Genomic DNA, 23,598 nt, shown 5'->3' on the forward strand with positions numbered 1-23,598 from the left:
TACTCTGCCCAGATCCATCAGAGCAATCAGTGTGTATGGCAGCTATAGCTTCGTGAAATGTATTTCTTTTTTTTTTTTTTTAAGTTTATTTATTTTGAGAGAGAGGGATCACAAGCAGGGGAGGGGCAGAGAGAGAGGGAGAGAGAGAGAATCCCAGGCCCCGTGCTTTCAGTGTGGAGAGCCTGATGTGGGGCTTGAACCCATGAATCGTGAGATCATGACCTGAGCTGAGACCAAGAGCCAGACACTCAAACCACTGAGCCACCCAGGTGCCCCTATTAAATGTATTTCTTTTAAAGAAAATTTTTTAACGTTTATTCATTTTTGAGAGACAGAGCGTGAGTGGGGGAAGGGCAGAGAGAGAGAGGGAGACACAGAATCCGAAGCAGGCTCCAGGCTCTGAGCTGTCTGCACAGAGCCCAACGCAGGGCTCGAACCCACAAACTGCGAGATCATGACCTGAGCTGAAGTTGGACGCTCAACCGACTGAGCCACCCAGGCGCCCCGAAATGAATTTCTTAAATAATGTCTTGAAAGTTGAAATTACTCCTAGGGGTAATCTATGGGTTGCATAATGGATGTTGTGTTAGCAGGCATGAAAATATTAATCTTGTATGTCTCTATGAGGGTGCTTGCGTGACCAGGTGCACTGTCAAGAAGCAGTTATATTTTGAAAAAAATCTTTTTTTCCTAAGTATGTCTGAATCTTGAGCTTAAAATATTCACTAACTCCCACTGTAACAGATATGCTGTCATCCAGGCTTTGTTCCATTTATAGAGCACAGGCAGGGTAGATTTAGCATAATTCCTAAGGGCCCTAGGGTTTGGGGGGATGGTCAATGAGCATTGGCTTCAACTGAAAGTCACCAGCTACCTTAGCCTCTAACGAGAAAGTCAGCCTGTCCTTTGAAGCTTTGAAGTTAGGCATTGACTTCTTTCTAGGGATGAAAGTCCTAGACAGCATTTTTCAATATAAGACTGTTTCATCCAAATTGAAATCTGTTCAGTGTGAGCACCTTCATGAGTCCTCTCGGTCAGATCTTCTGGATAATTCCGGCAGCTTCTGTGTCAGCACGTGCTGCCTCACCTTGCACTTGGATGTTACAGAGACAGCTTCCTTCCCAAAACCTCCTGAACCAACCTCTGCTAGCTCCTACCTCTTCTGCTGCTTCCTCACCTCCTCAGCCTTCCCAGAATCGAAGAGTCAGGGCCTTGCTCTGGGTGAGGCTTTGGCACACTTACCAGTTAAATTCACTGTCTTATATGGGCGTGGCTCGTGGTGCCTCAACTTACATGGTAGCATCAAAGATCACATATCACCATAACAAATATAATTATGAAAAAGTTTGAAACAGAGCAAGGATTACCAAAATGTGACACAGGGACACACAGTGAGCAGATGCTGTTGGCACTCATAGATGCTCGATGCAGTGTTGACACAATTCTTCCATTTGTAGAGGAGAAAGAAAGGGTCAATGTCAGTGAGGCATAATAAAACGGAACGCAATAAAATGAGGTATGCTTGTGTAGACTTAGGAAGGACATTGCTAGGTCATTGGATCATGCCTGTTTCAGCTTTATGAAAATGCCAAATACTTTGTTACAAACCAAATGTGTCAATTTGTATCTTCCCATAAGCAATATATGAGAGTTTTCCTTGGCTCTTCATTCCTTTGTTCCACATAATTATTTCTATTCTGTCGGTTGTACTGGCATCTCACCGTGCCTTGCTTTAATTTTTTTTTTTTTTCTTTTTTTATTGAACACTAACATAAGGAGAAGTAAATACAAACGTCATGAGTGTGTAGCTTGTGAGTTTTCACAAACTGGATCTCTGGTACCATCACCCAAACCAAATGGAATATTAACCAGTGTACTTTCTCATGCTGACTTCCAGTCACCTCCCACCCCTCTGTCCCTCAGAGTTAACCTGTTCTGACATCATAGTTTTCAAACTTCGTGGATAAATGGAATCATACACTGTATCCTTTTTTTGTGTCTAGTGCCTTTCTCTTAACATTCTGTTTCAGTGTCCTCAGGGTTGCTGCATTTACTTGAAACTCAATACATTTTCATTGCTGTGTGTTGTTCTCTGTTATTTGTAAATACCATATTCTGATACTGGCAGGCATTTGGTTTCGATCCTTTGATTATTATGAAGAGTGTTCCTGTGAGCACTGATGTCTTTGGGTGGACTTACGTATGCTTTTCTCTTGTGTAATGTATGCCTGTGGCGGAATTGCTGGTCATAGAGTATGGATATGGTCAGCTTTAGTAGGTAGTGACCAACTGTTTTCCAAAGTGGTTGCACCAATTTATATTTTCATCAGCTTGTTTAAGAATTCTAGTTGTTTCAGGGACGCCTGGGTGGCACAGTCGGTTAAGTGTCCAACTTCGGCTCAGGTCATGATCTCACAGTTGGTGAGTTCAAGCCCCGCATCGGGCTCTGTGCTGACAGTGCAGAGCCTGGAACCTGCTTCAGATTCTGTCTCCCTCTCTGCCCCTCCCCTACTCACGCTCTGTCTCTCTCTCTCTCTCTCTCTCTCTCAAAAATAAACATTAAAAAAAAAATTCTAGTTGTTTCACATCCTTACCGACATTTGGTATAATTGGGCTTTTTAATTTGTCATTCTGGCAAATGTATAGTGGTATCTAATTTTGGTTTCAATTGACATTCCCTGATGACTAATGAGAACCTTTTCGTGTGTTTATTGGAAAAAATGTATCCTTTGTAAAGTGTCTGCTTGAGTCAGTCAGATAATATTGGGTTGTATGACTTTCTTTTCTTAATACTGTAGATGGTGTCTTCAGATAAATACAAGTTCTGAATTTTAATATAAATTTGTCAACTTTGTTTTATTCCCTGTTCCTTGTATTCTTGTCTTCCACTATTCTTTATAATGTTTTATTTCTTAACCATAGTGATAGGTGCATATATTTTTGTTATTTTTAAATCTTTAATTAAAGATTAATTAAAGTCTGAAGTATTTAAATTTTTTTGTTGTTATTTTAAAGAAAGCACACGAGCAGAGGAGAGGGGCAGAGAGAAAGAGAGAGAGAGAGAGAGAGAGAGAGAGAGAGAGAGAGAATCTTAAGCAGGCTCCATGCTCAGCACAGAGCCCAAAAAGGGGCTCAATCCCAGAACCTGAGCCAAAATCAAGAGTCAGATGCTCTGGGGTGCTTGGATGGCTCAGTTGGTTCAGTGTCTAACTTCAGCTCAGGTCATGATCTCACTGCTCGTGGGTTCGAGCCCCGCGTCAGGCTCTATGCTGAAAGCTCAGAGCCTGGAGCCTGCTTCAGATTCTGTGTCTCCCTCTCTCTCTGCACCTTCTGCACCTCCCCACCCCCACCCCACCACCCCCCACTCATTCTCTGTCTCTCTCTCAAAAATAAATAAACATTTAAAAAATTAAATTGGTTCCTAAGACTTTTTGTCAATTAAAGACAATTGCTTTTAAGTATGCCCCAACTTTCTGGTATATCATGTTCTTGCGGCTTATTTTATACAGTTTCTGTTCTTGTCCTCAATTCACCATTTCCATTTATTCAAGGAGCCCTACTTTCTTTAAGCAGGAAATAGCATTTACAGATTACAGTCTGTATGGTGTAGGTGCTTGGTACTTTGGGGTTGGTCATAATTTCTTGGCTTTTTTTTTATTTTGTGAATAAAACTAGGTAATATAGATTTCTTTAAAGGAGAAGTACTTTGAGTTCAAATTGACATTTCTGATTCAGGTTTGGAATATGGAGCTTTACTTAATTTTGTGATTACATATCCCTCTTTTTTTCTTACACTGAAATTTGGTTGCTATTTCATTGTCATAATTACTTATTTGCTTTGCTATTTTAAATATGTATACATTTTTTCCAGTTCTGTTCATCTTTAGGGCATGTTCCCACTCAGTATGTGGGTATATTCATTTGTTTCATTTTGCTTTTTAGTTTTAGGGCTTGTTTTTAGTATTTTAATTTAATTTTACAATTATTTGAAACATCTACAAGGTTCCAAAGTCCAGTCTACAAAATAAGGTATATACAGAGAAATCTAGTTTCTGTTACTGTCCCCATACTTACTTTCCTCCCTCTCCCATAGACAAACTTATTTTGTGTTTCTAATATTTTTCCTTTAATTTAAGCAAATGTGTGTGTATGTGCACATGTATGTCTGTATACTCTTATTCTCCTTTTTCTTAGAAAATGGTACTGTAATATACATACTTATCTCCACCTTGCTTTTCTTACACACACACACACACACACACACACACACACACACACACACACACACACAGAGGAAATAAACCTTTAGCACTATATAAAGGTGTAACTCACTTCTATTTGAGTATCGTAGTACTCCATGGTGAGGATTTGGCATAATTCATGCAACAAATCCTCTGTCATGAAAATGTGAGTTGTTTTCAACATTTTGTTAATGTGCAGGTAGTGCTAAAGTGAATAGCTCTGTGTATATCTTTTCTTACTTTTGCCAGCGCATCTTTGAGACAGACTCTGAAAAGAGGACTTATTGGATCAAAGGGTAAATGCATATGTCATTTTACTAGATACTGCCAAATTGCCCTCTGTAGGGGTACTGTGCCTTCATCCATTTCCACCCACAATGTACCAGAGTGTCTATTATGCCGACCAACAGAGTATGCTATCGAGCCTCTGGTCTTTGCTAATAAATTGTGGTACACACGTCTATATATCCATGAACTCATCACCACAAGCGAGGTAATGAACATATCACTCCCAAAAGCTTTGAAGGCCCCCTTTGTAATACCTGTTTCCCATTACTCTTCCACCTTCCCCTTCCCGTCAAGCAATCACTAAACTGTTTTGTGTCACTGTATATTAGAATTTTGGATAAACAGAATAATAACAGTACGTATTTATAACAAAGACATTACCCTGGCCCGTGCACAAAAGCCTGCATCCTGGCCCCATCCGCAACCACAATAAAAGCCCGAACCAGTCACCCATCACTGAACTCCCAAACAATCTTTGGAGCTAGTTGGAGCCTACCTTGTTCCCCCCAGAAAGCCTGATGATATGACTAATCAATCTCTTCACACTCCCTTTATGTGTGTGTGGCAACATCAGTCTTGACATCCAAATAAAAGCTGGGGTGGGGGTCTGTCCTGCTCTAGAATGAGCACAACAATTAACTGGTGCTTTGACCAGGATGTATAGATGGTGGCCACCACCACTGAGATCTTTCTTCTGCTGCTCTGGCTTGCCGCCCACTCTCAAGCTTGCACACTGAATTGTTGTTTGCCAGCTCACATGCTCTTTGAGCTGTACTGCTGCCTGCTACCTCGCTTGCACTTTGACTTGAGCAATCCTTTGCTACATTTGCCAACTCCTATGAACGTCTGTCATATATGTAACCTACCAAAGTCCCAAGTTATAGCTGGCATTTAGGAACCTGTGTAAGGGACTGGGCCCTCCTTAAAATGACTCTGGGTCACATGTCTCTCAGCCTAGACCTCCTGGTGTGTCTCAGATTGAACTATGTTGCTTCTGTGGCATTAACTGTGACTGATGGTCAGTGGAAAGACTCTCACCCTGTCACGTACCATTGGCTGTAGTCTCCAGCAGACTCTGGCTTATGTTGGATAGACTACTCAGGGGGAAGACTGATGGCTGGTGCAACATATGAACGAAATAGCTGATTGCTCCTGTGGAAGAAGAAGGTGGCTATGTAGCAGGTTTGCTATTGCTGCATATGCCTGTGTCATCAAAAACGATCCTGATCCTGGGTCATAGGGAAAAACACTCAGTAAGCCCAGGGCTTAATTCAACCATTGCCATGGGAGAGTGCCCTAACACTGACAATTCGTATTTGGGACTCTTAAAAAGGAAGAAACAGAAATAGAAGCAGAGTGGAGAACCCCACCACCACCCTACCAAAGTATATATTCAGTAGCAAAAAAAAAAAAAAAAGGAAAAAAAAGGACGAAGTAAACCTGGATTATGTGGAGAGGAAGCAAAACACTGAAACAAGTCCATATTTTGATCCAGTTAGAAATCCAAATTTACTAAAAGAGTTTATACAAGAAAAAGAAGAGTGTTAATAGACTTTTACACCTTCACAACTTTAACATCTGCCGAAATGCACCAGCTGGCAATTTCTTATGTCCTTACTGCTAGGGTTCATTACACTTGGGGCTCCCTCTGAATTAAAACAGGGTACTTTATATAAGTTTAGGGGGGTTATTGAACATAACATAGAAGACAAAGAGGTATATACAGCAGCTTAACCATCAAAAGTTTGCCTTTTTAATTCCTCATGGTCATTGCTTCACTACCCTAAAATATCCCATAATGGGCATAGGTGTTCTAACCCAATAAGTAGTAAATTTAAATTGCCATTTATAATAATGGAAATCCACATAATTTTTCTCTCCAGTTAAGACAGTTAATACAGCTGTATTAGTTTCCTATTACTGTTGTGACAAATTACTGCAAACGTAGTGGCTAAAAACAATACGAGTTTACTATCTCTTCTGGACATGAGAAGTCCTAAATGACAGGCCTGCATCACCTCTGGAGGCTCCAGGAGAAAATCGTTTTCCTTTCTTTTTCTGTCTTCTGGTGGCTGTCCATAGTGTTCTGCTCATGGTCCCTCCCTTCTCCCTGACTGTCTTACCTCCCTCTCTTATAAAGGCCTAGAGATTGATTACATTGGGTCCATCCAGATAATCCAGGATAATCTTTCCATCTCAAGTCCTAATTTAATAACAGCTGCAAAGCTCCCTTTTGTGATATAGTATATTCACAGCTTCCAGGGATTAGGATGTGGACATCTGTAGGTGGCATTATTCTACCCATCACAATGATCCACTGTAAGTTAAAAAGGGCCGTCAAGGATTAAAACTCATTATATAAAAACTATTTAGAGAAGGGGCAATGCCCCTCCCCCATACTTCTCTGTTTTCTAATTTGGCCTGCTCTCAAACCAGGAAAATGGTGAAATACCTCAGCTTCAGCTCTGGACCCATCCACTAAGGCTCCCAAACCCAATATAATTGAAATGGCAGCCATCCAGGCAGCAACTGGTCAATATTTCACTGTTATACATTTGACTAATACGTTCTGTTTAGTGCCTGTTTCATTAGCCTCTGAGGTACACTTTGCCTTTACCTCCAGGGACATGATACACCTTAACCAGGCTACTCTTGGTGTACCTCAGTAGTCTTGACTTCATGCACAATCTTTCTAGGCAGGATCAACTGCATCCGGCTTTCTCCAGGAACACAAGTACGGCATCACATTGAAGCCATCCTCCAAGGAGACTCATTAGACACACATTCATGACACACAAATAGTCACAAAGGAGCTCAGGGAAAGGGAATGGGCCATTGTCTACACGTAATAGCAGACCCAGCTACCTCCATTAAGTTCCTAAAATTGTTTGGCAACCCACATGCTTCTCCATCCCTGACACTGTGAAGACACAGCTATTTATTTTCAGCACCCACAACGTTAAAACAAGCCAAATATCTTTTACGTCTCCTCGTGTTCTGGAGGCAACATATTCCCCATTTTACTTAAGTCCATTTACACTGTTACTTGCTGATCAGTGCAACTGAATGGGGTGCCAACCAATAAAAGACTCTAAAATCTGCTAAAATTCCAGTACAAGGGCACTTCCATTAAGTACCTGAAGAGAGTCTTCCACTGTTGAGTTTGAGCAACCTCTTCTCATGCCTTTTAGTTTCTGGACTACCATAATGACCGTAAGTTGCCCATTAGCTTGTGATGCAAGACACTGCCCTCCTTAGCCCCACACCACATACCATTGGAGTGGCAATTGCTGGTCACATCTGGGCTCTTTGGGAAATAGAGGCTCTCACAAAGAGTCTTTGACCCTTTCTGCCCAAATGGGTTGCATTGTGAAAAGAGCATTTACAGAATGTGGCACCATCAAGGCCTCCTTACTGTAATAGGAGCCAGGCTTGGGACCTCTGGCATACCCCCTGCAGCAGGGGTGGCCTCCTCATCCTCAGTTTCTTTCCAGATATGGTGCTGGAGGACGTCACCCCTTGTCTAGATCCCTTGACTACCTGGGGACCTGCTTAGGACTACCTGACTACACAGCAAAGTAAGTTTGTGCACTTCATGGATGTCACTATGATCACAGGTGTGCAGTTTGCTGGAGAGATGAGGCTTTTCATTACTTAACCCAAACGTTCATGATCAAAGACGGACCCAAGTGTCAGCACAATTAGCTAAACCTCAGGCAGTCATTTTAGGATTGAATGGCTTGGCTAACGATTGGACCCCAAATGCACATTTTTTATGGACTCTTGGGCCATTGACAAAGGTCTGGCCATCTGGTCCAGTCAATGCAGTAACAATACTTAACACATAGTTGTCCTCTTTGGGGTAATAAATTCTGGGAATCTCTTGCCTCACAGATACCCAAAATATAAATGAAGGTCACACATGTCTCTGTACATGCTAAAGCCACAAGATAAGGCCTCACCAAGACACTCTTTACACCCTTCAGAGTTCTGCATATTTATAGTGACTAAGGAATTTATTCACTTTTCAAAATACACCATACTGAGCTTCCTATAAGGCATTTATTGGGATTTTCACCTCCCTTACAGATCTCAGGCTCTTACCATTAAAAAAAAAAAATAGTATGGGGGCACCTGGGTGGCTCAGTCAGTTAAGACTCCGACTTCGGCTCAGGTCATGATCTCACTGTCCCCACGTCAGGCTCTGTGCTCAGCTCAGAGCCTGGAGCCTGCTTTAGATTCTGTCTCCCTCTCTCTCTCTCTCTGCCCCTCCCCTGCTCATACTCAGTCTCTCTCTCACACACAAAAATAAATAAAAGATTGTTTTAAAAAACAGTATGAGAATTCCCATGTACCCTTCACCCAGCTGCACTAATGTTCACATGTTATATGATGCATGCTATCACAACCCGGAAAATAACATCGATAGAATATGAAAACCCATTTTATAAACCTTACTCCAATTTCGCCAATTTTTCTGCCAATGTAATTTGCTGGTAACCTAATCCACAATCACACATTGCATTCAGTTGTCCTGTCTCAGTCTCCTCAAATCTGTGACAGTTTCTCAGTCTTTGTTTTAATGACCTTGACACTTTTGAAGAGAACTTCCAAGAACTTATAGAATGGCCCAGGTCTTAGGTTGAGGCTCTGCATTTTGGCAAGTGTACCACAGAAGTGATGTGCCATTTGAGAAGCATCTCATGGGAGGAGGGTGCGTGATATGGATATGATGATCTGTCTAATCACTGGCAACAGCAATGTTAACCTGCAATACTTGGTTAAGGTTTGGCTGTCTGCCTGGTTTCCTCATGGTAAATTTACTATCCATTCCCTTTGTAATTCTTAAGTATACTGTGAAGAGAGAATTTGAGACTATCCAAATACCTTGTTTCTCATCATACGTTAGCCCACTAATTTTAGCTTCAAACAATGCTTGTCGGCAACAATTTTTGCAGTGGTATTTGCCTAATGGCATTTTCCCCTATTTTTTTTTTCTGTTTATTCATTGAAATTCAACTTACGATTTTCCCTGTTTATTAACTTATTTATTTACATTAGTACAGATTCATATTTATTTATTTTGTTGCTCAAATTGTCCCAGCTTTGTTGATTGGGAGCTCTACCCAAATTAGGTCATGTGTACCTTCGATGCCTCTATTATTTTTTGACCACTTCTTTATTTTCTGGCACCCACAAGATGCTCCAGGCCCATCATGTATTTTCCTAGCCCTGCATTCAACATTTTTCTAAAGAACTCCGTTTCTTTTCATTAAAGATAGTATTTAGAAAACAAGATATAGATATCAGGTGTGATTGTTGCATCTGGGTATCATTCCTTTTAACAGATAGAGGTAGGAAACATGCATATGCATATTGACACACATTCACCCATATCCACATTTGTATATTCATTTCGCTAAGTATTAAAAACCATGAGTTACTACTGGTGTCTCTGATTCTAGTCTAACACCATGAGGTTCACTCTAGCTGCCCCCCTTTTCCTTATATGTAACCATATATTAAAATATAAAGCTCTAAGACAACTTTATCAGCCATCTTCCTGAAGTCTCCAATTATTTATGAGTTATAGTTTTTATAACAGATAGTTAAAATGGAATACTCTCTGTTTCATTTTTTGCGTGAGACTCTAGAGATGGAAAGCAATAGGTGTCAAAGTTTTAAGATTTGGTCATGTGATGTAATATTATACAGCCAGTAAAAATGGTGTTTACTAAACAAGTACCAAAACAAGGAAAACTTTTTATTTATATGACAGTGTGGTATAAGAATATGTGATTTGTTAAATTTTTCTCTATTATGTGCACATTCTATTTTCTAAACTAGAGCCTATTAAAACAAAAACACAGGGCACCTGGCTGACTCAGTCAGCTAAGTGTCTGACTCTTGATTTCAGCTCATGATCTCACAGTTCCTGGGATCAAGCCCTAAGTAGGGCTCTGTGCTGACAGCGTGGAGCCTACTTGGGACTCTTTCTCTTTTCTCTCTCTGCCTCTCTCCCACTTGAATGCACACACTCTCTCTTAAAATAAATAAACATTAAAAAAAAAAAAACAAAAAAACAGAGCCCTGCTATATGACACAGTCTCCCTGCCAAGGGTGGCACCTCAGCTCTTTTACCTGGTGCTTCTGATATTTACCTTTATATTCCTAATTAACATTCTTAGCCTGGTACTTCTTAATATTAGATATTACCTGCTGAATTCCATATGGGTTTTAGAATTCCCATGCCACACCCCCACTTCTCTTTCCCCCCGTAAGTTATTGCTTAAACCCAGCCATATACACATAATAATGATGCTAAACTGCTATGACAAGTGACACATGAAATTCAGTGTTTGAAGTAGAACTTTTTCCTGGATTTAATTGCCATGTTTTGTGAAAAATCCTTCCATGCATTTATCATTTCATTTTACTAAGAGTCCAACAATACTGTCCATGCCTATCAATAATGTTTCCCATATGGCCACATAATTAGTTTTATCTTTTCTCTCCTGAGACCTTTCCTATAGAGCCTTGTGCCCTGATCCAAAATGGAGTGATTTACTGACGTTTGACTGCTGTGAGTTTTTTTTAAATCTAGATGTCACTTTTGCATATTATACTAGGACTTTGCTTCAATAACCCCTTTAGGGGAGAGTAAGGGAGTCCTATGTTTTCACATACATTCTCATTACCTCCAGCTTGTACTCTACAAGCTTTATTTAGAAAAAAAAAAAGTGCAGATGCATTTGAAAATGATGTGTGTGGTTTTTTTTTTTCAGTCATAGCTAGAAGTGTCTTTATTCATACACACACTAGGTTGATGTTTGGGCATAGAATTTAGGTCAGTGTTGGTTTTTCTTAGGGTGCTGGAAGAACTGCTTCCGCCCGCGTCTCCCTCCTTCTAGGAAGCTCCTTGTTGGGAAGCTCGTTTTCATATTACCCCTGCACCTGTCATTGGAGCTGCTTTTTCTAACTGAAAGTTTTAGGATTTTGTCTTTATATCAGGTATTATAAAATGTTACTCTTAATGTAGTTCATAACTCATTTTGTAAGGAATCTCAGGATTCCTCCTTTCTATGGCTTAGAGAAGGGAAAAGAAACATTTATTAAGATTTGCTCTTCCAGGGACACCTGGCTGGCACAGTCAGTAGAGCATGCAACTCTTGATCTTGAGGTCCTGAGTTCGAGCCCTACGTTAGGTGTAGGTTACTTTAAATAAATAAATAAATAAATAAATAAATAAGAGTTGCTCTTCCAGGAAATGTGTTGAGTGTGAGCATATATGCTATTTCTTTTAATTATGAGATTCCACACAGTTTGCTTTTGTACATACCCATCACAGAATCACAGAAATGCCCATTTTATATGTGAAACTCTTCATGGAGAAAATGGAATGTTTCAGAATGTGAAGACCATTTGCTTCCGTCACACATTTCCTTAGAATTCTCCATCCCAAGGTTGATGGCACACAATAGCTCCCCTTTTATACAGAACTACTTCCTTGTCTGTGCTCACCTCTGTTTCCTTCTGCCTCTCCATGTGTCTGTTTCAGAGGGTGGTGGTGTTCAGTGATGTGACTGTAGATTTCTCCCAAGAGGAATGGAAGTGTCTGAACTCTGTGCAGAGAGCTTATACAGAGACACGATGTTGGAAAACTACAGTAACTTGGTCTCTGTGGGTAAGTACATCTGTCCTCTAAATTTCAAAATCTGCTCTTAAGAATCTGCTTCCTACATTGTGAGTTATTTAATTACCTTTCAAATAACCAGCTGAATTTCTGCTTTCTGTTCATAGAGTTTGAATTTTGTGAGATAGAAATAGGTGACATCATAGATTATGGTGGAAACATAATTTTATTCATTTTTCATGATATATGCTTTTCTCTGGTTGGTCCTTCTTATAATCCTATTTCTTTCTTGACCAAAGGACTGGATGAATTCTGGGATATCCCAGACCTTTTTTTCTCATGAGCAGGACTTTCCATTTCTAATCCAGCTGTAATCTTACTGGAGCAAGGGCAGGAGGCCTGGACAGATGACAGAGCACCAACCACAAGCCAGTGCTCAGTAAGTGAGGGAATATTGGAAATGTTGAAGGGGAGTATCAGGTAGCGATCCACCTGTAGTGAGGAAGTGACACCCTTGAGTCTGGAAGATGGTTTTTTTAGGCCTTGTGGAGACAGTGATGCATTGGGTCTCTTTTTGTTCTTCCTCTCCCTCGACATACCCAATCCAATTTACCTCCTTTTTTATCATCTAACACTTCTTCCTCACCCATGAAAGTAATTGTGTGTGTATTTTGTATTTAAATTCTTCTTGGCTTATTTATTTGTAATTTAGACTTGTATAAGTGATGCTCTTTATCACAAAATTGTGCGTGTGATGTGCATGTGGTGTTTGTGTGTATGTGTGGGGGGTGTGTGTGTGTGTATTATATTTCTATTTTGGCCTTCACTTAATGATCTGCCTATGTTTGCTTCTGTTTAACCAGTTTCACTTGTTTGCACATTCATTAATTTATTGTTTTAACCTATACATAATAAACTTGTAAATTGCACAAGGCAAACTCTTGGGTGCAAGACTTTCCAAAAATGTGTAAAATGTTAAGGATTTCATAGTTTAATAATGGCTGAGAATATGTACATAAATAACTTCTACAAGGTAGAATTTACCACAGGAGAATTTTCACATTAAGAGTCGAGAGGAGGCCAGGACTGGAGGAAATGAGTGGAAGTAAGTAAGAGTTGAAGTGAGTGCAATTGTCTGCAGTGAGGGCATTGGGAATATAGTCTTGCGTGGGGAGGAGAGAAGGGAGAGAAGATTGAAAAAAGGGAGGCCCAGGAGAGCACATTTTTTATTCAACAGGTATTTACTGGGTAACTATTGTATTCCAGGTCACAGCAGTGAACAAAATATTCAGAGTTCCCATTCCCTGAAAGTGTACATTTTAATTAGAGGAAATAAATAATAAACAATTGAATACATAACATATCAGATGGTGTTAAGTGCTGTGAAGATTTTTTTAAGCAAGGGTAATAGTGTGGTGTAATAAAGAATTTAACCTCGCCCAGAGACAGGTGTGTCTTTGCCATTGGCTTCTGGTGGGGAGAGGGGGAGGTAATTTCTAAGACTTTGGACTGTCATACCTGACTGTCTCTGGGTTGGGAGCTGCCCAAAAGTTCAACCCAAAAGTTTAACAATGTGATTTATTGTGGGGACTTTAAGTCATGCATTATCAGTTTGACCTCCAGAAGAGCTGTACACAGGTTAGCCACATGGAGAGTTGAACATAGAATCCAAATAAACGCTCTGGACAGCAAGGCTCTGGTGGCCTCCCTGGTTGGCAACACTATGTGCATATTGTCACAAACATTGCCAAGAGGAGTTAATGCTGTTTGTGATTCCACAAAGAGAAGCTCTGAGATTAGAACTCTCCTTGAGTGGGTTCTGTAAGTCCTGCTAGTGAATTATTGAAACTAAGGGTGGTTTTGAGGACCACCCCCACAAAATTTACAAATGGTGTCAGAAGTGAAGAGAGTCTTTTGGACTGTGTTGTAACTCTGCAGTTGGTGTCAGAAGTTGGAATTACTAGGATGACCCTGACAAAGTGAAATGTGTTGTTTGAGATGAGAAAGGATGAAGGATGAAAAATGATAAACTTTTGATTCCTGGGTGACCATAGGTTCGCCTATAGTATGGAACTACAGCTGTACTGCAGTCAGTTACAGGAGACGAATTATCAGTGGAATTTAGAAATGACGGATCTAAGTCTGAAGGAGTTGGCTCCCTGGATGCATAAAGAAATGCAAAGTAGCAAGAAATAAGCCAAATATATAGTCCCTTGGTTATCGTGGCCTGTAATAGTTAAAACAAAAGTAAAGAAGAATGTTGAGATAAGTCCTGATGCTGGGTCAGCCTTAAATTGTGGCAGGACCAAGCTACATCCTCTAGTCTCAGAGCTGCTATTGATGGGAAAAGTTAAAATGAAAATAAGAAAAGTGTGGGCCAAACTCAAAATCTGCTGGTCCAAGCTATAGCTGTTTACCTCAGGGCTGCTACCAAAGAGAAAGTTATGGTGACAACAGAAAATTGTGAAAGAGTGATTTTTTATGAGAAAGGGGAGAACTAGTAGTCCTGGTGGGGTAGAAACCTTTAAATAGTTGTTAAGAAATGAGATGACCAAAAACCATAAAATACCTAGGAATAAACCTAACCAAACAGGTGAAAAATCTATACACTGAAAACTATAGAAAGCTTATGAAAGAAATTGAAGACGACACAAAAAAAGTGGGAAAATATCCCATGCTCATGGATTGGAAGAACAAATATTATTAAAATGTCAATCCTACCCAAAGCAATCTACATATTCAATGCAATACCTATCAAAATAACACCAGCATTCCTCACAGAGCTAGAACAAATAATCCTAAAACTTGTATGGAACCAGAAAAGACCCCGAATAGCCAAAGCAATCTTGAAAAAGAAAACCAAAGCTGGAGGCATCACAATCCCAGACTTCAAGCTATACTACAAAGTTGTCATCATCAAGACAGTACGGTACTGGAACAAGAACAGACACTCAGATCAATGGAACAGAATAGAGAACCCAGAAATGGACCCACAGACGTACGGCCAACTAATCTTTGACAAAGTAGGAAAGAATATCCAATGGAATAAGGTCAGTCTCTTCAGCAAGTGGTGCTGGGAAAACTGGACAGCGACATGCAGAAGAATGAACCTGGACCACTTTCTTATACCATGCACAAAAATAAACTCAAAATGGATGGAAGACCTAAATGTAAGACAGGAAGCCATCAAAATCCTCGAGGAGAAAACAGGCAAAAACCTCTTTGATCTTGGCTGCAGCAACCCTTACTCAACACATCTCTGGAGGCAAGGGAAACAAAAGCAAAAATGAACTATTGGGACCTCAACAAAATAAAAGGCTTCTGCACAGCAAAGGAAACAATCAGCAAAACTAAAAGGCAATCAACGGAATGGGAGAAGATAATTGCAAACGACACATCAGATAAAGGGTTAATATCCAAAATTTATAGAGAACTTATCAAACTCAACACCCAAAAAGTAAATAATCCAATGAATAAATGGGCAAAAGACATGAATAGACACTTCTCCAAAGAAGACATCCAGATGGCCAACCGACACATGAAAAAATGCTCAACACCACTCATCATCAGGGAAATACAAATCAAAACCACAATGAGATACCACCTCACACCTGTCAGACTAGCTAACATTAACAGATGTTGGCGACAACAGGCAACAATAGATGTTGGCGAGGATGTGGAGGAGGAGGATATCTTTTGCACTGCTGGTGGGAATACAAACTGATGCAGCCACTCTGGAAACAGTATGGAGGTTCCTCAAAAAATTAGAAATAAAAGCCACCCTGGAAATAATATGAAGGTTCCTCAAAAATTTAAAAATAAAACTATCCTATGACCCAGCAATTGTACTACTAGGTGTTTACCCAAGGGATACAGGTATGCTGTTTCAAAGGGGCACATGCACCCCAATGTTTATAGCAGCACTATCAATAATAACCAAAGTATGGAAAGAGCCCAAATGTCCATTGATGAATGAATGGATAAAGAAGATGTGGTATATATATACAATTGAGTATTACTTGGCAATCAAAAAGAATGAAGTCTTGCCATTTGCAACACATGGATGGAACTAGAGGGTATTATGCTAAGTGAAATTAGAGAAAGACAAATATCATATGACTACCCTCATATGAGAACTTTAAGAGACAAAACAGATGAACATAAGGGAAGCGAAGCAAAAATAATATAAAAACAGGGAGGGGGACAAAACATAAGAGACTTTTAAATATAGAGAACAGAGGGTTGCTGGAGGGTCTGTAGGAGGTGGGATGGGCTAAATGAGTATGGGGCTTAAGGAATCTACTCCTGAAATCATTGCTGCACCATGTGCTGACTAACTTGGATGTAAATTACAAAAAATAAATAAATTATAGGAAGTAAAAAAATAAACAAACAGACATTAAAATAAATGAAAGAAAGGAGGGAAGGAAGAAAGAAAGGAAAAGAAAAGAAGGAAAGGAAGAAAAAGGGAGGGAGGAAGATCATTTTTCAGTAATATTCCTGTATATCAGGCAATGAAGAACAGTGATTCATGAGGTGAGGGACAGGAAGCAAAACCCTATTATTCCCCCCCATTTTACTGCCTTACGACAGATTATAGTACACCGCACAGAAAATAAGTGAGATAGAGCTTGACAGACTCCTTGAGTTGAGGCGATATCGCTGACACTCAGGGGTAATCAAGGCAACAACTGTCCAAAGGAGTACTAAAGAAGAAAGAGACCTAGAATGAGGGAATTCTAACATCTTCAGAGGTCACCTATGAGTATTCAGCAGAGTACTAATCACACATGGGAAATTACTGGATGCTAGCAAAACAAAACAAAAACCATTCAAAGTTTTGAAGGGAACCATGTGCAGCACTCACACAAGGCAAGGAACAATACCTGCTCCCACCAGTCAGATTGAAAGAGCTCACAATTCACTGGGTGTTGTATGGAAACCAATTTGACAATAAATTTCATATATTGAAAAAAAAAAAAGAAAAAAAAAAAAAAGAAAGAGCTCACAATTCATGATGTTTTGGTTAGGCTATTCAGCAATGTCTTGCTTTAATAGTGGGGATGGGACTGGTCAGTAAAAACAGTAGTAATGTTCTGGATTCTCCTAACAAATCATAAAAAGAAGACCTGAAAGGATCAAACTATTTTCAAGTAACTTAATTAATCCCAGAACAAAGCTCAAGAATATTTAGAGGAATACAAAATCCAGCGATCAAGGTAAAACACAATGTGTAGTGTTCAATCAAAGATTACTACACATGGAAAGAAGTGGGGGCGGGGGGACGGAGCACAATGATGAGAATTTTTTTAATCAAAATTAACCCAGAAATGACAATATTAGTATTAGCAGAAAATATTAAGCAAATGATAACTATATTCCAAATGTTCAAAACTTAAGTAGAGACAGACATACAATACATTTTTAGGTACTCAAATTCAATTTCCAGAGTTGTAAACTAAAATGTTTGAGTTGAAAAATACAATTGATGAAGTTAATGGCAGATTAGACACTGTAGATGAAAACATTAGTGAACCTGAAAGCAAAGAAATGGAAACTTATCTAATATGAAAGAGAAAGATTCTATTAAAAAAAAAGAGCATTAAAAAAAAAAAAAAAAAGAGGTTAGAGTGGGAGAGAGCCAAAGCATAAGAGACTCTTGAAAACTGAGAACAAACTGAGGGTTGATGGGGGGTGGGAGGGAGGGGAGGGTGGGTGATGGGTATTGAGGAGGGCACCTTTTGGGATGAGCACTGGGTGTTGTATGGAAACCAATTTGACAATAAATTTCATATATTGGAAAAAAATAAATAAATACATTCTAAAAAAAAAAGAGCATTAGTGAGCCATGAGATAACTTCAAGCAGCCTAAAATATGAGTATTTGGAGCCCCCCCCCCAAAAAAAAGGGTAGAAGCAGAAATTTTTTTGAATAATGACAATTTACAAAAATAGATCCAACAATCTTCATGAGCTGATAGCACAAGAAACACTTTTTTAAAAATCAGTATACATCATAATCAAATTGCTCAAAGGCATTATGAATATTTCAGGATTCAAGAGTTTTATTTTCTTTAGTCATAGGGTAAGTTTTAGTACAGCAAGCTAGTAAGAGTCTCTCAAATGATGTATCTTGTATTACAGTATCTGGAAATGTTCTCATACAAAACCTGACTGCTTGCTACTGGGTGGTTCTCAATGGCTTTAAAATAAGGCATAGTCTATGATCCACACAGAGCTTTAGAAAGAATCTGTTAGTACCACCACTCCAGCTTCTAACAGGGCATCAAAGTGGTAATCTCTTTTTGTCCACCAGGTTATCTATTTCAAATTAACAACCTATTTCAGCTTTGGCACTTCTGTTGGTTTCCATTTAGAATGTCTACTCAATATTGGCTAAACAGTCCTTATATACCTTCTCTTTTACAATAGGTAAGGGAAGTATTCCTAGACAAATATAATGTCCATTCTTGTCATACATTCAGGTAGAGGAGTTATAACCACTTAACATAAATTTTGTTCATTCAAATTTTCATCCAAACTTTCAAATTAATTCTATCAACTATTTCATCCTAATATTTTCTCAATCTAAATATCCCCAATAGGACTTCACCTAATGTAAAGATTTTCTAATGGCACATTGGGTTCCCATATCAGAGTCTCAGAACTAAGTTTCTTCTTCATCCATTGGGCATTGAACCCAGACATTTTCATGTGTCTTTGCACTTCCTTGGCCCTTTTGTCAATTCTATTTTTTTTAATGTTTATTTATTTTTGAGAGAGAGAGAGAGAGAGAGAGAGAGAGAGAGAGCATGAGAGGGGAAGGGGCAGCGAGAGAGGGAGACACAGAATCCGAAGCAGGCTCCAGGCTCTGAGCTGTCAGCACAGAGCACGACGCGGGGCTCGAACTCACAGACCGAGAGATCATGACCTAAGCCGAAGTCGATGCTCAACTGACTGAGCCACCCAGACTCCCATACTGATTAGTTTGATGTTCCCAGGCAATTCAAAGACAGGTTTCCCACTGTTATCTTTGCCTTGCAGTTTTTTAGGTTCTTTTGAAACAGGATAAATGCAGCAGATTTGTTAAGTGTCCTTCAGTGTTGAGAGACAGCACAGTCTTCTGCTAATCCACCCCACCTACAATACTGCTGCATTAAGACCTTTGTTTTGCTTCTGTCATTTTTCTGCTTTATTCTTATTTCTTAAAAATTGTTTAAAGATTTATACCCTGATATGAGTCCCTTGACTCTTAATTTTTACCTTTCCTCACTCTCCTATAACTCACTGTAATGATCTTAGCTATCTATTATTTCAGCATAATTTTTTCCTTTGGTAGCAGCCCTGTGACTGTACATCAGAATGGATGAAATACAAGCTTAGCCCAGATTGCAGATAACAATAACCAATGAATTGTGTATTTAGCTTGTTTCTTTTTTATTGTTTATTTATTTTTGAGGGAGAGAGAGAGCCCAAGTGGGGAGGGAGGGAGAGAGAGGGAGGGAGGGAGGGAGGGAGGGAAAATCCCAACCAGGCTCCATGCTGTCAGCACAGAGCCCAATGTGGAGGCTCAAACTCATGAACTGTGAGATCATGACCTGAGCTGAAATCAAGAGTCAGATGCTTAACCGAGTCGCCCAGGCATCCCTAGAGCTTGTTTATTTTTATTTTGTTTTTTCTTATGTATCCAGTGAGCCAACGCTTCAGGAGTTGAATCTATCATTTCTAAATTCCACTGGTAACTTTTACCTTAAGTAACTGATTGCAGCACAATTGCAGTTTTATACCATAGTAACTAGATGGTCACCCAGGAATCTAAGTTTAACCCCCTGCCCCTATAGACACTCTTGTCCTTCCTTTTTCCAAACAGTGCTTTTGCCATGTTTCAGTGAACTAGACTCAATGCTTGAAAAAGCATTCTGACACCACTTCTGACGCCAGTCATAGATCCCCAAGACCACCTCAGATTCAACGAGTCACTGGAATAACTCAGATTTCAGAAAAGTTATTGTACTCACATTCACCATTTATCACAATTTAAGATTAAATCAGCGAAGTGGTACATAGCAGGGGATCCAGGAGAGGTCAGGAATGAGCTCCTAATTGTCCTCTTTTGGTGGAGTCATGTGGACAGCACTTACATTTCCCAACAACAATGAATAACAGCACACATGGAGTATTGCCAGTCAGGCTCACCTGAGATTTTGTGTCCAAGGTTTTTACTCGGTTTTGGTCATGTAGGTGTTGCTAATTGCCATGTGGCTGCCCTCAGTCTCCAGCCCCTTCAGACCCAAGTTGACAGTGTATGGCCCAAGGCTTGCATCATAAATCATATTATTAGCATAGATTATCTTGTGTGGCCCACAGAAGGCCTCTAAGTAAACAAAGACAATCTTATCAGAGTGTATGCCAAGGCTTTAGAGGTTACCTACCAGAACCTGATCAGTGACCAAACCTTTCTTTAAAAGAGGTTAATCCTGGGGCACCCAGGTGGCTCAGTCGGTTAAGCGGCCGACTTCGGCTCAGGTCACGATCTCGCAGTCCATGAGTTCGAGCCCCGCGTCAGGCTCTGTGCTGACAGCTCAGAGCCTGGATCCTGTTCCAGATTCTGTGTCTCCCTCTCTCTGACCCTCCCCCATTCATGCTCTGTCTCTCTCTGTCTCAAAAATAAATAAAACGTTAAAAAAATTAAAAAAAAAAAAGAGGTTAATCCTTCATTGCACAAGGGCTTACAGTGATATGGTGATTTGTCCCAAAATTTAAGCTGGTATTTCATTGTTGGGGTACAAATGTAACCTAGTCTTCTATTTTTTACCACAAGACCACGTTGTTACCCATTCTATTCTTTTTCCATTTATCTGAACTTAAAGCTGACTTTACCCCTCAGTCTGTCACCACTGTAACCTTTGCTGAGCAATATTCCCTCCAGTAAGTTTATGTTTCATGGACTTCCCAAATAGTATTTTCATTGAGATTCCCACAACATATTTCAGCACAGCCACATAAGTCTTCTCTAACTCAATTCATACCTGACTTCTTTGACGTTTTTCTTTAGGTTATAACCAATCAAGATTTCTATCTTCTTTTACCCTACTTTCAGATAATTTCCAATATATTACTTAGCAAGCTCTCTGTACTCCTTTTACCTCAAAAAGATCATCTTATTATACTTAATTCTCACATTATCTTATGAGATACAATATTTCTCTCCTTTTAGATTATATAGTGTAGAATTATATAGTGTAGATTATATAGATAGAATACGTATAGAAATATAATTAACCTTCTTTCCTTCAATTTGGATGATCACCCAGGACAATATATATTTACCAAGCTTCCCAAATAATTCTGAGACATATATTCTCTCGAGAATCATTAATAATATCTTTTTCCTTAGCCATTTTCCTCATCTTTTTATTTGGACTTTCTTCCATCTCTTTTTCATTTTCTGAAATTCATAGCTATATTTTAGTAGTTTCTTACCCATTGACTATTAGAACCTTATTTGAAAACATTTTTGGTTTACCTGTACTTCTGCTACTATAGAACTTTTACTTCTCCCTGAATAGAAAAAAAGCAAATGTTTGATATTTATTTTATTTCAAATAAAGCATCAAAGTCTCTGACCAAGAAACCATCCTTAAGGAAAGAAATTAGTAATGTAAAAACATTTCAGTTGGACTAAAGGAAAGAATTAGAATGCCAAGCTCCAGTGTCAGAGATGTTTGGGAGATCAATTTAAAAGGCAAGGGTCACAACAGGAGGTGTATTTCAGCCAACTAATAATTGCACATGAAGTTGCACCTACTTTTAATCAGCATGTACCTCTTACTCTACACACAAAATAAATTGAAAACGAAGAGAAATCATATGAATGTAATGAATGTGGGAAAGCCTTTTAGTGGTAGCTCACAACTTACTCTACACCACAGGTTCATACTGGTGAGAAACCCTATGTATGTAAGGAATGTGGGAAGACCTTTAAGTTACAGCTCAGCATTTAATAAACATCAGAAAATACACATTGGTGAAAAATCTCATGAATGTAAGAAATATGGAAAATCTTTTCGCTTTGGCTCTGATCTTTTATGACATCAGATAATTCATACTGGTGAGAAACCTTATGAATGTAGACAGTGTGGCAAGGCTTTTAGTTGGATCTCATACTTTTCTCCACATCAAAGAATTCATACTAGTGAGAAACCTTATGAATTTAAGGAATGTGGAAAGGCTTTTAGAACTAGCTCATATCTTTCCCAACATCAGAAAATTCACACTGGTAAGAAAACATATGAATGTGAGGAATGTTGAAAGACATTTTCTTGGAGTTTCTATCTTACCAAACATCAGAGAACTCATGTTAGTGAGAAACCCTATGAATGTAATAAATGTGGGAAGGCTTTTAATAAGAACTCAAAACGTGTTCAGCATCAGATAATTCATACTGGTGAAAAAACTTATGAATGTAAACAGTGTGGAAAGGCCTTTACTAGGAGGTCAAGCCTTATTCAACATGAGACAATTCATACTGATGAGAAACCTTATGAATGTAAGGATTGTGGAAACACCTTTAGTTGTAGCTCAAACCCTTCTCAACATCAGAGATTTCACACTGGTAAGAAGCCCTATGATTGTAAAGAATGTGGGAAAGCCTTTAGTTATCACTCAAACTTCACTGTACATAAGAAAATGTACACACGTGAGAAACAGGATGGCTGCAAGAATTGTGGGAAGGCCTTCACTAGGAGTTAAAGCTTTATTCAACATCTGAGAATTCATAATGCTAATTAACCCAATAAATGGAAGAACTGTGTAGAAAATGTTTTCTTGGATCAGAATTTACACAACTGAAGAAAATTCAAGCAGTGGAAACATCCTAACAACCAATAAATGTTGAAAAACATCAATAGCCCCAACTTATCTGGCATTAGAAAATCCACATTTTTAAATTTATAATATTACTATAAATATTACAAAGTTCATATGTCAGGGTAACCCTGGGAATTTATCTCTACACAGTAATGTCTATAATTTTAATTTATATCTAACATTTGAAACCATTTCAAATTGTACCCCAAAATATAAGTTCCTAAATTATTTTCCCTCAATTTCTTATCTCAGCACCATGTAATTATTATTTATCTCAAATGTTTATATGGCCTCTTGTTAATATGTATATTCTTATTTATATTAGTCATATGCCTAGGGACCCTCTTTTTTTATTACTTTGGTCCTAAATATCTGTACTTGCTCTCATTATGTCATTACCTGAATTTAAAATTTTTAAATAACTGAAAGATTTATATCTCTTTGTTTTAAAAGAGAGCTTTATTTTCTTATATAAAAGTAATACCACAAAACTTCTGGAAACATAGAGAAACATAAGAAAAAATGCAACTTACAATTCTATCAACCAGAACAAACTACTGTCAAATAA

At 38.9% G+C, this 23,598-nt stretch overlaps 1 pseudogene; it reads left to right on the forward strand.

The window, feature by feature from the left end:
* Positions 1–1,336: 1,336 nt before the first annotated feature.
* Positions 1,337–22,913, forward strand: LOC145713076 (uncharacterized; annotated as a pseudogene).
* The last annotated feature ends 685 nt before the right edge of the window (positions 22,914–23,598 follow it).

This window comes from Panthera onca, chromosome D4 (assembly GCF_046562875.1).
Source record: "Panthera onca isolate mPanOnc1 chromosome D4, mPanOnc1 haplotype 2, whole genome shotgun sequence".
Lineage (NCBI taxonomy): Eukaryota > Metazoa > Chordata > Mammalia > Carnivora > Felidae > Panthera > Panthera onca.